Genomic DNA, 15,046 nt, shown 5'->3' with positions numbered 1-15,046 from the left:
CACAATATAGGTTTTAAAAAATCACAAGCGGGTTATAACTGGTGTGTTTTATGTCATAGATCAAAATGTAAAAATATTTAGAGGCTTTGTTAACCACAGACCTTATTTCAGGCGATTTAGCAAAAACCCATTCAAAAAACCCATAGACTTTAGGGCGATGGAACCGGAAGTCCTAAAATGCTAACGTACTTCTCTGAGGTACTCTATTAGGACCCCAAGTGAACCCATTGGTTCAAATTGCTTTTAATAGTACTCTCTTTAGCGCTTGATTACAATTCCTACAAAATCATGTTATGATAAATGCTGTTTCAACGTTATAATGACCATATGTCTGTATTAGTTAGCTTATGTAGCATAGCATACAGATACCCCGATTAGCCTGATATCTTAGTTTATACACGCATTTGCACTTAACCTACACGTAGTGTATTCACAATCATCTTTGATGTAATTGTGTTAAATTAAGTGTTAAATGTTAGACTGGGTAAACCCAGCCTGATCTGCCGGCGATTTGATTTCGTCCGGCAACTCAGTCTGGAAACCCGTACATTCATTTCTGCTGCATCTGTTACACTTTTGCGGGAACTAATCACAGACTGGCTTATCCACCTTGCTCGCTATTGGCGGGTACAGAGCTCTTTCTATGGCTCTGGGCGGGTATAACACGATGACGTCTCTCGCACGACAGTCAATCCAATTCCTTTTAACCTCTCAACGATGCTAGATGACTTCTTTAGTTTAGCAAACAAATCGCTCGAGTGGGTGTAAATACCGATCACTTTCATGTTTTTTTGCACAGCCTGCAAAAATCGCTCAATGCCATTGCTGCTTCTGCAAACCGCTGATCAATGCTACAAACCAATGCAAACTAAGCCTGTCTGGAGTTTTCGCATCGCTCTGCAAAAGTACGTCACCCGGATCGTTGATCTGATTGGTTGAAGGACTATCCAATTGCGTGACTAATGCTCCTTGATCATGCCTCTTGTGCAGTAGGAAATACATAGCAAACTCCCCAGACCAATGTTCAATTTTAAATTGAGCTTGGTCTGGTGATAGCCAGACAAGTTAAATGTCCAAATATTTCAGTTATAAATAAAACAAATTAATGATGTTCAATTATTCACTTAATAGGCTATTATTATTAATATTATTTGTTAATTAACAGTTAATCAGTGTATTCAGTTGTTTTATTATGCACTCATTTGTTTTCTTACACATTATATAGTAAGCAATGCATATTTTAAATTAATATTATTTGTATATACTTAGGATAATCATTAACTGACAGTTTGTGGAGACCCATTTTCGAGTAAGGTATCGTTTCCAAAAACTTCTACTTTGAATCTAATTTTCAAAAGTTTGCATTTTCAGGCAATTTATGTCATAAAAAGTTTTCCATTTTTAGTTGTAAACGGTGTTGTGTAAACAGCCCCTAATTCGTAACGTAGAAGAGACTGAATGTGATTCAGTGCCCTGATATACCCTCGGCAAAGTTCTTTTTCATTCTTAGCTTTTAAGTAAAAAGAAGTTGGAAATACCTTTGCAGCGATATACTGTTAGCAAACATCCAGAAGCCATCAATGCTGCTCATTATTCGACATTAAATAGTTTGTTTGGCATTAAGTAGCAACATAAGTACTCGTTTCATGTGTCACAGAACAGAAAAGAGGCTTTCGGGATAGTGCGAGCCACATCCTTTTGATTTTCCCGGCAAAAACGACTCGAGTGGTTCACATAAAAATCAGTCTATACAGTCAGGGACAGTGAGGTAAAGTGAGTAAATATAATTAGTTACTGTACTTAAGTATCTTTTTGGCTACTTTGTAGTTGTACTGAGTATCAAATATATTAGCAACTTTTACTCTCTACTTGCCTACATTTTTGAACAAGTAAATGTACTTTTTACTCCACTACATTTATGATGAGCAATGCAATTACACATTACATTTTGCATGGCACCTAACTTTTTCTGCAGCAGATTGTTTCTGCTATAAGGAAGTGATATTGCCATCCACAGGGCATTGAATGTATTATATCTTGTGCGTTTTGCTTTTACTCACAATGCAAGTGCATTAGCAGGTAGTTTACTGAATCGCAGGTGTTTGATTTAGGAGATGAGGTCATGACTGCAGCTGGTGATGAGGCCGAAACCAGCACATCCAGTGCACGAAGACTTTGACCATTTCATTTTCCTTAGCGTTATTTAATTTATCTGCTATATTGAAGAGACCTTTTCAAGGATATTGATTTACTTATGGCCTTTTTGAGCATGTGAGCTTAACTGAGACTTGAGATTTTGTAGACATTCAAGAGGCTGTTAAGTCGACCTTGAGTTTTGCAATATTGAGGTGTTCAGTTTTCATGGTTTAGAAAATAAACATCTTACAAATCAACTCTTTCTTATTTTCACTGGCATGACTCTCAGGTGTTGAGGACAAGTGCATCTGTGAAACTGGAATTTAAAAGGCTGTCTCAATTCAATTCTTAATGTTGAACATTTATGCACCTGGCTTTATCCAAAGTGATAAGTTGCATAAAAGGTATATTTTATCAGTTCATGCATTCCTTGGGAATCAAACCCAATAGTGTTGCTAGCAGCGCCATCTTCTATACTGTTTGAGCTAAGGGCTGAACAATCCTAAGTACACAAAACGTATAATTTTCATGTCAATCTGTTTTCTCCACCTTTTTGTTTTTAATGAGGAATTTACTAGACTTCATGGATTTGTTGGAGCCCTCTTGTGGATGAGGGCATTTGGGCGCTCACCCAAACTGTCCATATGGTAGATAGGGGTGACTAACAGCCTGTTAATGAGTGCAACAAACACTGAAACTACAAAAACAACAACAATGAAAGTGCTGCTGTGCTGATTCACACCATATGTTTTGTTTTGTTTTCAACCTTGCAGCTCAATTTTAAGGTAAAAACAATTGAAATGCTTGTCTATATGCAGCTGATGGTCATTCATACTCACCTCGACGTAATGGTGACGCCGCAGGGAAAGCTAGAAGGTTGTACAGTTAACTCCAGGCTGATTATGATGCAAAACCATACAACCAACTACCTCAGCCTGCAGCGCACTGACTCGTGGTTCGATTTCTACATACTCTCACAGTCAGCTGTCAATATATTTCATGTGTAATGTCTTCCCCTACTGGACAACTTATGTAAAGCAACACATCATCCACTTTTGAAAAATGGTATTGCTGATATGCACAAGTACTTGTATCAAGTATCATGAATAGGGCTGTTGTTCAAAGGTCTTATTGCATTACCGAAAACAACTGAATATATATTTATAATTTATATATATTGTTGTGTCTGTTTTCTGAATGAGAAAAAAAAAATTAATGGTAGCATCAAAATATTATATTATATATATATATATATATAATATTAACATTATTAAAATGTAAATCAATAAATGATCAAATAAAAATATTTAAGAGAAGGTTAAGCCTTTAAACCTTTTTCGGCTGTCTGATTGGCTAAAAGGGACAGTTCACCCAAAAATTAAAATTCTGTCATTATTTACCCACCATCATGATCCAAGCGCACCATCCAAACCCATAAGACTTTCATCTTTGAAACACAAATTAAGATATTTTTAATGAAACCTAAGAGATTTCTGTCCCTCCATTTAAAGTCCACACAACAGAAACGTAGATGGTTCGAAAAGTTCATAAAGACATAGTACAAAATAAACCATATTTCGTTTAGTTTAAGTCTTCTGAAGAAGCACGATTGCTTATCGAATTTGATAAACGGAAGATTTTGTTTGTTTATGTGCAAAAACCAACAAGGTTTATTCTTGTTTGTCAAGCAAGTACGAATGAGCTTGTGTTAACTATATTTGATCTATGTTCCCTGATCAATGTTTATATGCAAAAAAAAAGCTTAAAGGTGCCCTAGATTCAAAAATTGAATTTACCTTGGCATAGTTAAATAACAAGAGTTCAGTACATGGAAAAGACATGGAATAATACCGACTGTTACGTAACAGTCGGGGTGTACGCCCCAATATTTGCATAATGCCAGCCCATGTTCCCAACATTATGAAAGGGATTACACAAGGGTAGCCAGTTAACATCTGGAGCTGCACACAGCCGAATCATCAGACTAGGTAAGCAAGAACAACAGCGAAAAATGGCAGATGGAGCAATAATAACTGACATAATCCATGATAGCATGATATTTTTACTGATATTTGTAAATTGTCTTTCTAAATGTTTCATTAGCATGTTGCTAATGTACTATTAAATGAGGTTAAAGTTACCATCGTTTCTTACTGTATTCACGGAGACAAGAGCCGTCGCTATTTTCATTTTTAAACACTTGCAGTCTGTATAATTCATAAACACAACTTCATTCTTTATAAATCTCTCCAACAGTGTAGCATTAGCCATTAGCCACGGAGGACAGCCTCAAATTCACTCAGAATAAAACTTTAACATCCAAATAAATACTTTACTCACATAATTCGAAGCATGCATACAGCATGCATGACGAACATCTTGTAAAGATCCATTTGAGGGTTATATTAGCTGTGTGAACTTTGTAAATGCACTGTAATATAGTCGACAGCTCATGTGGCAGGGAGCACGTGATTTAAGGGGGCGGCGCCGAGTGTAAATCAGTGCATTGTTAATGATGCCCCAAAATAGGCAGTTAAAAAAAATTAATTTAAAAAAATCTATGGGGTATTTTGAGCTGAAACTTCACAGACACATTCAGGGGACACCTTAGACTTATATTACATCTTGTGAAAAAGCATTCTTGGGCACCTTTAAATCAAACCTGTCCAAAATTGATTGTATCTCTTCAGAAGACTTGGAATAAACTTTTCAATTTCCTTTACAATCTCTGTATGGCCTTTTTGAATGGATTTTGAAAAGATAATTAAAAATACCGGTTTCATTAAAAATATCTTCATTTGTGTTTTGAAGATGAATGAAAGTCTTACATGTTTGGAACGGCATTATTGCAGAATTTTCAACTACCACCTTTAAGAAGTGCTCTACGGGAATATATTCTTTTCTTATGCCCAAATCTTTATTCTTTTCATAGCGGCCACAGCCTTGACGTCTGGAAAACCAACATTTTAATAGAATGTCATGATTTAGTGTTTTTGTGAATCTGTTGAGGGACAGGATTGATTTCTTAACTATTATTTGCTATTTTTTTAATAATAATGTTGTTTTTGCAATTCAATTTCTTACATTCATTCCATGTGTGAGATGAATCCTCGAATGAAGCTGAATGCAAGAGAAAATCTAACTATTGAGATAAAAGAGCAGGAACAGGTATTTGAAATACAATTTAAAAGACTGACATGAAGTTTTTCCATTTAATAAAATATGAAATAGTATGGATCAAGCCATCATGAATAAGGCTGTTGTTCAAAGGTCTTACTTATTGCATTACCGAAAACAACTGAAAAGAAAGTCAGATTTGGGGTGTTTGAAGTACTTGGAAATTGTACATGCTTAGTGAGGTGACTTCAATCAATTTCATATGCAGTTCAAACAAGAAAAAGGCCCTTCATCTGTTTCGTTTTGAACTTCTGTGTGTCTGAAATCCTGAAAAATGAATCCAGCCTGTGGATCAGTCTATTTTTGCTTGTCTCTAGAATGATGATTCTCTCGTTTGTTACCTCAAAAGTTAGTTTATCTGCAAACAATAACCAGATACTTGGCATCAGCCTTGAATTAAAAGTTATAGTTCACACAAAAAAAAAATAAATAATAAAAAAAAAAAAGTTTACTCACCCACAAGTGGTTCCAAACGCTCATGGATGATATTCATTCTGCGCAAAAAAAAGGAGAAATATTTTAAGTTTTACACACAATTATTTTAATTAAACAAATTACATAAAGCACAACTTGCGCACTATATTCCAGTTGACAATAGTGTATTTTATGTCACTTGAATAATGAAAATACATAGTACAAAACATACTTTTGTTTCTTTTCAATAAAAAGGGTACAAAACAAGATTGAATGATTTGTTTGTGCATCAAAGTGATGTTTCAAATCACTCTATGATTTGCTCGTAACAGCTCACCAGAGGGAAAAATGATCAGATATTGCAATTTTTGTGTGAACCATTCCTTTAACACGAAACGGTTAACATTCACACTGTTCCCAGACAACTGCAGACACATATGTTGGACAGCTCTGTTCCTCTGACAATGACAGAGATCTCCAGGGTGAGACGTGAATGCGGTCCAAACATTAACTGAGCGGTCTATTCAGCTCCTTTCTCATTCTCTGTCCTTTTCACAGTCAAACGCGTTCATTTTCCTGATGCAAACTAAACTACAAACCTAACAGTTGACAACTTGGCCTATGGATTTGTGCCTTCTGCTCTTAATGTTGCTGTTGTTTAGGTCACTTTTGCGGCTTAATATCCTTTAGGACTTTTGTCCTTCTCTTTCTGGCTCGGCTCCACCCTATCTTCCTCCCTCTTTCTTTTTCTTTCTCTCACTGCCACATTCACAGTCCAATCACGTGCGAATGCGGCACGGTGGTGCCAGTGCCAGCTTTTTGCCAACCTGAATGTGTGTGTGTGTGTGTTAGCCAGCACGAATCACTGGGACATAAGGTCAAACACACTTGTTATGATCTTAATTATCAGACCACACAGCGATGAAGCTGGCACAAATCTTTGGAAGTTTTGAAGTGTTTTCATTTTGAGTTTTAAATTTCAAAATGTTGATTTTGTTTGAATTTTTTAATAAAGTGGAATTAAATGGTATTATTTTTGATTTTGTATAAATAAACACAACATGAAAAAGATTCAAAGTTTATCACATACATTTAAGTTCAATTTAGGGCCAGTTAACAAAAGTCTTTCTCATTCCCTCCATCTATCTCTCTTTAACTCACTCTCTTTCTTTTCATTTTCTTATTTCAATCACTTCCATCTACTCTCCACCTCATCCAAACCCCTCTCTCTCCCCATAAGCCTGAGAGTCTGTCTGCCGATACCTTATTCAAAAAGCCAGGGAATGGCAGGTTGCTATGGGAACTCGCTGCTTGGCAACTTGCTGGTTTGGCGACGTGCCCATCGGTTGCCAGGGCAGTGTTGTCAGTGGCAGCAAAGTGCCGTGCCAGCTGTGTGCGTCTGGATGTGTATCGATAATGTGTTCATTTTGTTTGTCTATATCTGTAAATTATATGTACTGAGTAAATATGCATTTAACGACGGCTTTGCTGCGATTAAAAATGATGCAGAAAAAAATATTCATAACTAGCGAGAACGTCAGGTCAAAAGTGGTAGTGCTCTATGTCTTTGTCCATAAAAAGACAGGGAAGCATGCATTGAATCTCAAGAAACCATGTCAAAAACATGTCCGCAGTTCATATTTAACAAATAACAATTAACAGAAAATATAGAAATGTAAGCATTATTGTGATTATCTGTAGAATTTTTTCATAAAAATTCATGTAAAAAAATCACTTTTTATTTTACTTCAATTGTAAAGAATTTATACATCTTTTAAGCCTTTAATTTATGCAATACAAATATTTGTATTACAGCACAGTATAAAAAGCATCACTATTGAGAATTTGAAGAATTTAAAAAAAAAGAAAAAAAGTCAAACATCCAAAGAATTTAGGAGAAGGGTGGCTTAATTTAATGAAAATATGAACAAAAATTAGGTTTTGTTTTCTTTATGCAAAATATGATTTGTTTCCCTTTTGATATGTCTATGTTTTTGTAGGATTTATCTCTCAAACATTTAAATCATGACTTTTAAACACCAAAGATACCTGAAATATTTGAAATTCCCTTGAGTCACAACGTATGACAGAGAGATCAAGATATAAAAGCAAAGAAAGACAAAGATGGTAATTTTCATTATTACCGTGCATGCTTCTTTCTGTCATTACAGTCTTGGAGAATGAATAACGATGATGATATTCCAAACTGCAGTTCCACAGCATTCCTGCCATCAGAAAAGACATTAAATATTGATAAATATCTGTATGTGAAGATTTACATGATAGGGGCTTGGCTGCAAGTTTTTTTTTTTTTTTTTTTTTTTTACACAAAACATTTGTCATCCATAACCATGACTTGAACACTGAGGGGGACCAATTTTTTATAAATCATAAATAAACAGAACAGTGAAGGAAATTCTAGGCCTAATTCTATTTGAGAAATAATCGTTTTGATCTATTTTCAAATAATATTTGCACTAAAAATATGCACACATGTAACGTTACTTAATATGCCGCAAGCGTAAAACATTTCTGGTCTTGTCACACTCTGTTAGGAATTACATTAATCACGTTTTCAATTCAAAACGGCCATATTTGAGAAAAAAAGTCAAGTCGTTTGCATCACTGGAAGTTACCGTCGGTCGTTCAACATTTCTATTGTGAAACAGTTGACATGTATCGAAATGTTTCGCTATTTACGTCTTACCTCGCTCATTTTCAATTGTACACTGACTTCTGTGAACAGTAAACCCCGCCTACTTTGATTTGATTGGCCATCTCAATCATTTTGACATTGATGAGCATTGTAGACTGCTTAGGCAGCCCAGACTAATATCAAAGTCCATTTAAAGGTACTCTATGTAAGTTTTTGAGCGTACTAAAGCATAAAAACACCAACATGTTTGCAGATATTTATTAAACATGCTGAGTTCACATACTCGTTTCTCTGAAAACCATTGTTACAGCCAGTTATTTTACTTTGAAATTTGCGTTCCGTGTCGGAATTTATGTTTTTGTTTTGGTCTGTGCAAGAATGCACGTTGACAATTTACCCAATAGTATTTCGCCACCCCGGGTTGCCAGTTGGCAGAAAACACATGAAGCAAATTGCAGCCATGGAAACCAGAGATCGCAGATTCTACCCGACCTAAAAAGCCTCAGCCTCTATCTAAAAATCTCTATGAAAGGGAGCATATTAAAACACGATATCAACTCATCATAAATCAACTAATTATCTTACAGTGTGTAAGTCTCGTCGCCTTCCAATGTCAATTGAGCTCGCTCCTGTTGCGTGTCTTCAAACTGGCGACCCGCGAGAGCATGAGTCTCAGGAGGAGGGGGCGGGGCGAACAATATTTTGAATTTGGACTGCAGTGCCCATTTCAACCACAAGCTGTCATTCTTACATAGAGCACCTTTAAGACAAGTCATTTCACTCGGCGGCCATCTTTGAAATGCCTCAAGTGCAGCTCCTATCTCTTTGAATGGGGAAACATCAAATTCTCCAAAGCCGTTTGCCAAGCTTTCGATTAAATTTCATATTTGAATTCCCCAATGAAATCTGACAACAACTGTCTCATACAATTTGTTTCTAAACGCACGAATCATGACGGTGTTTTTCATGGTGGATCAACCTAATGCGCACGCGCAGTCCTAAATGCTCGTCTCTTGTGCCTCATTTCGGAGGCGCGCGTCTGACTGTTTCTATAGAAACCGGAGCTTCTAACGGCCGCTGCAGTGACGCGATGACTTTACCAATTGGCGACTGGCTCTTATTTAGAAGGCGGGACTTATTCCGCCATATTGCGCGATGCACTTTCTCCCATTCATAATAATACAAGTGACACGTCTTGTGTTATTCTATAGTCTAAAATGTAACTGTTAAACTTTACAACATACAGAGCAGTGCAAGAATTTCAGGACAGTTTGGCCATTTCTGATTATTTGGGGGGAATTGTCCCGCTTATTGTATATGGTGGCACTGGTTCCTTATAGTTACTACTGCTACCATGGTTACTACTGCTATCTATGTTCATCAACAGTGGATGTTCAATGCAGCAGGATATTATCAGCATACACTATCAGGTAACATTTCCATTGTATATAAGTGCTCCTCAACTAATGTAGAGAGGCATAATCGGCAAGCTGAAATGTGAACGGAGGTCCACGTGTTGATGAAAAAGACTTTAGGTTAAGAGCCACACTTATAGTGAATTAATAAAACATGTCTATATGCCACACAAACACTATCCATTCTTACACTGAACAATACAAGCAAATTAATTCAGACTATGAATGGAAGAAAGAATGCAGATGACACTACCAATAAAAAATCTTGGCTAAAACACTGCAAAAATAAGAAAAATACCAAAGGAATATCTGTAATTCAATTCTATTTATTTGCAAAGCACATTTCACAATGCATACAGAATGCATTCAAAGCAGCTTTACAAAGAATAGCCCCACAGTGAGCAAGCTAAAGGTCACAGTGACAAGGAAAAATTCTTTAAGGTGTTCAAGATGTATGTAGAGAAAAGGCAATGTACAGAAGAGGAATTTGGAGCATTTTCATACATTGAAAATATACCAAACTCATTAAAAGACGATTGAAAAGAATCAATGTGATGAGTGATGTTATGTGTTGAAAGGTTATGACCCGTTTTAACATACTAAAGAATATTTTTATGAAATTCATGTGAAAGAATAAAGCTATTGCATTATACCTATTATAACTACATCTATAAACCAGAATATTCTATTAATTAATTTGAACAGTTTCATGTTGAACAGCAATTTCTCCTTTCAGTTCTTTGAGCCTCAAGTAACTGCATTATGGTACTTTTATGTACATTATAGTACTAAATACCATATTGATGTATTATGCTATTTAGATGGTAATCCAAAGTACTTCAACATTTCTATGACATTTGAAGTATGAAAATTACAAGAATCCATTTTAAGGTTAAATATGACACTGGACCACAAAACCAGCCATAAGTTGCACGGGTATATCTGTAGCAATAGCCAACAATGCATTCTATGGATCGAAAATTATTATTTTTATGCCAAAATTCGTTAGGATATTAAGTAAAGATCATGTTCCATGAAGGTATTTTGTAAATTTCCTACCGTAAATATATCAAAAAATAAGAAAAATGAGTAGATATTCATTGAAAAGGACTTCATTTGGACAACTTTAAAGGAGATTTTCTCAATATTTAGATTTTTTTTGCACCCTCAGATTCCGGATTTTCAAATAGTTCTATCCTAACTAACCATACATCAATGGAAAGCTTATTTATTCAGAATTTCAAAAAAACTGACCCTCCAGGGTCACAAATACTGTACATTGTAAAAAATAAATAAATAAATACATTAAAAAAAAAAAAATTTAAGTTATAAATAAAGATTATTGGAGTATGTTTTACAAGAAAATACTATTTCAGTCTTTTTTCTTTAAACTTTTGTGTTTAATTCAATCTGTTACTGCTATTTCTTTGTGAAATTTACTAGCAATTTCAGAGTGAAAACAGTTTCTATACCATTTTTTTCCCTGTACTGCAACTATTATAACTGCATCTATCAACCTGAATATTATATTCATTAATTTATTAAACAATAAAATAAAAAATAAATAAAAAATGAAATCTAAAGTAACATTTTACTTCAGGTTTCTTCTGATATTTCACTTAAAGAAATGTCCCTGACACATGCACATAAACACTCTCAAAACCCCATTCTATTTCTATAATACACACAAATGACACAAAGAAAACCTCCTTTCAATAACACTGAGCATTTTTCTTATAAAAGATGCTCTTCAGAGGTTTTCAAAGGACTGCAGCTTTAATTGTGTCACCAGTCAGGTCCTCCTCAAATCTTTCCTTCAAGACAGTGATCAATATCTCCAGTCTACATCATTACACAGTCTGATGGAGGGTCCTGCTGCAAGTGTGTTTTCAAATCCTTTCTAAATAGTGCTGATTTTTGAGTGAAAAAGTATGTTTAAGGACGACTGTAAATACTAATAAAAATCTTTCATGATTGTATTTGTATTTGAGCGTAAGTGACGCACTAAAGTAGTGAGTGGTTTATTGCGTGAGTCTGTTTGAGTGTGTGTTCGCAGGCAGTGGACTGAGCAGTCTGTGTGTCCTTGTGTTTGCACAATGCGGCAGAGGGCGGAGAACTAAATCAATAAGAAACAAATGAATTCAGATCAATATTGAGTCGAGTGATGGATAAAAGGGGATGAAGGAGAGAAAGACTGACAGAGGGAGAGAGAAAACGAGAGAGAGGGGAAAACATACAAAGAGCATCTTAGACTTACTAATGCACTTGAACCTTCAGAGTAGAATTTTTTTGGTACTACGAGTTTTATTCATTTTAAAAGTTTGCTTTATTTATGGGCTGAAAGATTTCATATAAATGGCAACCTAAATTTGTAATTTTGGTAATACTAATGCTCCAAATGTTGGTAAAGGAGGTGCCAAGATCTGTGCTTATTTTCTTTGGTCTCACCCTTAAAAGAATTCACCATGGTAACCATATTTTCCATAAAATTCCCTAGTAACTACAGTCATCATTAGTACTATAAAGCATATTCATAAAAAAAATAAAAAAACAAGTACTGTGGCAGTGCCATGTGATCAGATGATAATATCATGGTACTTTGATCTAACAGTACAGAATTGTCAATATTTTCCTATTCATATTCAAATACTATGGCATTTAGGGTGTGTTCACACTTGTAGATCGGTTCTCTTGGTTCTTTTGGTCTGGACCAAAAAAGAAAATGATAGTGCCAAAAATTTAGCCCTAACCCTAAACCCAACTCAACCCAACTCAACCCAACCCAACCCAACCCAACCCAACCCAACCCATAAGTTATCAATAAAATCAGAGGGAATTTATAGGTGAATAACACTTATCTAGAAGCACCTAACCTTGAGTGCAAACCTAAATTTGAAATCAACTGTAAACTTGTCCCTCAAATCTGATTGGTTGATTGGAATGTTGTTCCAGGATCAACAAAGATGTTGATCCAGCATGTTGCACTTGGTGAAATCACATTCACCATGTGGGTCCATATGATGGTATTTTTATCAACTAAAAAGTCTAGAAGAGTTCATAAAATGTGTTAAAGAAAGTAAAAAAAAAAAAAAAAAAAGTCAAAACAGCACCAGGAATTTCTCTATTACACACAAATGAAGGAGACGGCCATTCTGACGCCTGTACTGAATTGCCATTGGCAATGCAACTCCTATGACGAGTAAAAACAGGTATGCTTAAGCATTCTGTCCTATGTTAGTTTCGATGTATTTGGTCCGTGTTGTGTTCATATTTTAGTCGACCCACACCAGAGTTTGTTTGGAAGTGGACCTAGACCCACCTTTTGAGGGGTCTCGGTCCACTTATTTGGTGCACACCAATGTCAGGTGGCAGCGTTTACACTTATTTAAAGTGCTCGGCTAAGGTATACACTTTTATTGATACAGTTAATGATACAGTTCCCACACATGCACTGCAATAATTTAGAAATGTACAAATCGGTTTGTTGATGGACATACATTTGCGTTAATGCTGATGGTGTGGAATTACAGTTGCAACATCTCATAATATACAACAAATTGAGTAGCGCATCACTGAGAAACGTAAGAAAACGCGTCGTCCTTGCGTTGGTGGTTCTGGTTGAATAACTAGTTCTTCCAATGACTCATCATCAGACTTGCGCTCAAATTTATATGGTAAAATTGACACCATCTTTACAGTGTGTAAAAATGACTGAGGATTTAGGAAGCCTCCGGAGCTGAAGTTTTGTGCACTGTAAAAAATGACCGTGATTTTAACAGTAAAAGACTGTAAAAATGCTGCGGTGAAAAACTGTTAATTGTTTTACAGAAAGTTCTCGCACTATATACGGTGAATAACTGTAATAGATACATTTAGGTACATTTAATGTAATTTTACGGTAAAATACCGTTAAATTCACAGTTTTTGGAAGTGAAAATAACAATTCATTGTAAAATTTACAGTGAAAAACCGTAAATTGACATTCCCACAATTCCCTGCGTGATACTTCACATTTGATATATTTTCGTTGAAATAACTCTGTTTCTTTTTAGTTTTTCTCATTTTTTTCTAATCAGTTATGTACATTAGGGTTTTATGTTACACCTAATGTTGTTAAATTAATGTTTATTGCATTTTTAAAATGTCATGTGTGTTACCATGATGGTGTTTAGTGTGTGTGTGAATGACACTGTGTGCACCTTCTATATGTCAGTGCTGTCCTCCTCAGCTTGTGGAAAATCTGCTTGTGATGAACTTTGATTCATCATGTGACTCTTATCACCACTGTGTTTGGTGACTGTCAGTGTATTATAAAGGTGCAAAACAGATATTAGTACTTCATTAGGTTGGTAAATAAACATTAATATCAGTTAATGAAATATGTTATTTTACCGTAAATTTAACAGATTTTTTTTTTACGTTGCTACCGTATTTTTTACGGTAAAGTTCTGGCAACCACAGCTGCCGATTTTTTACCGTAAATTTTACTGGGATTTTTTTTTACAGTGTGAACTTTTTGGCATTTTGTTTCCGACTAATCACAACAGACTGGGCCGTCAGGCCAATCAGAGCAAAGTAGGCTCACGGAAAGGAGAGGCTTAGAGAGACTGAATCTTCAGATGTGTGGTTTGAGAATCATTGAAAAATGTGGTGATGTGCAATGTATATTATGAGAAAATTAAAGCGTTTTTTGACCTTTGATGCATGTAAATCTGTTGTAGGAGACCTCCAAAACAAAACTGGATAAAAGGGTGACTTTAAATGACCCAACTAACAGAGCAATCGCACCAGAGTTCATTTGTTTGATGACAGTGGTGGCCAAGTCACTATTGTTTTAGTGACTTTAGTATTTTTCTTAATTTTATCAAAGTTGGAAACAGATGCGCTGCTTAACACTCTGAGGTCTAAAAACGCGCCGGCGCGTTTTGCAGGTTTTTTTTCACATTGCAGCAAAACAGACTTAAAAATACTCTGTCATTTGTTGTCATAGAGACATAAGTAATACATCAATTGAAACTATAGAATATCTCCTTTTATTTGTATACACTCAGAGTAAAAACAAAATGTTGTGCTTTTTGTAAAATAAAGAAAACTAACATGATGCGTGATCTCTCATCTCCCTCTGAACGAAGTCCAATCTGATAGTTCTCAGAAAATGAAGTGTAACTTAGTGAATACTAATCACAAAAAATTCATACTTATGTCTAACAAAACGTTGAAATGTCAGGTTTTAAATCGTGCAAGTAAA

At 35.4% G+C, this 15,046-nt stretch overlaps 1 long non-coding RNA gene across 4 annotated transcripts in view; it reads right to left on the bottom strand.

Moving 5' to 3' along the window:
- Positions 1–15,046, bottom strand: part of LOC125275268 — a 43,272-nt gene that overhangs the window by 6,048 nt on the left and 22,178 nt on the right. For all 4 annotated transcript variants that reach the window (XR_007186416.1, XR_007186419.1, XR_007186418.1 and 1 more), the window contains exons 4-5: positions 7,872–7,952; positions 5,770–5,807 (exon numbers count right to left, since the gene is read on the bottom strand). This is a non-coding gene — a long non-coding RNA (uncharacterized LOC125275268). The remainder of the gene's footprint in view (positions 1–5,769; positions 5,808–7,871; positions 7,953–15,046) is intronic.

The sequence above is a fragment of the Megalobrama amblycephala genome, linkage group LG9 (genome assembly GCF_018812025.1).
Source record: "Megalobrama amblycephala isolate DHTTF-2021 linkage group LG9, ASM1881202v1, whole genome shotgun sequence".
Taxonomy (NCBI): Eukaryota; Metazoa; Chordata; class Actinopteri; order Cypriniformes; family Xenocyprididae; genus Megalobrama; species Megalobrama amblycephala.
Note: the sequence above shows the minus strand (reverse complement) of the source record. Positions and strands in the feature narration are given on the sequence as shown.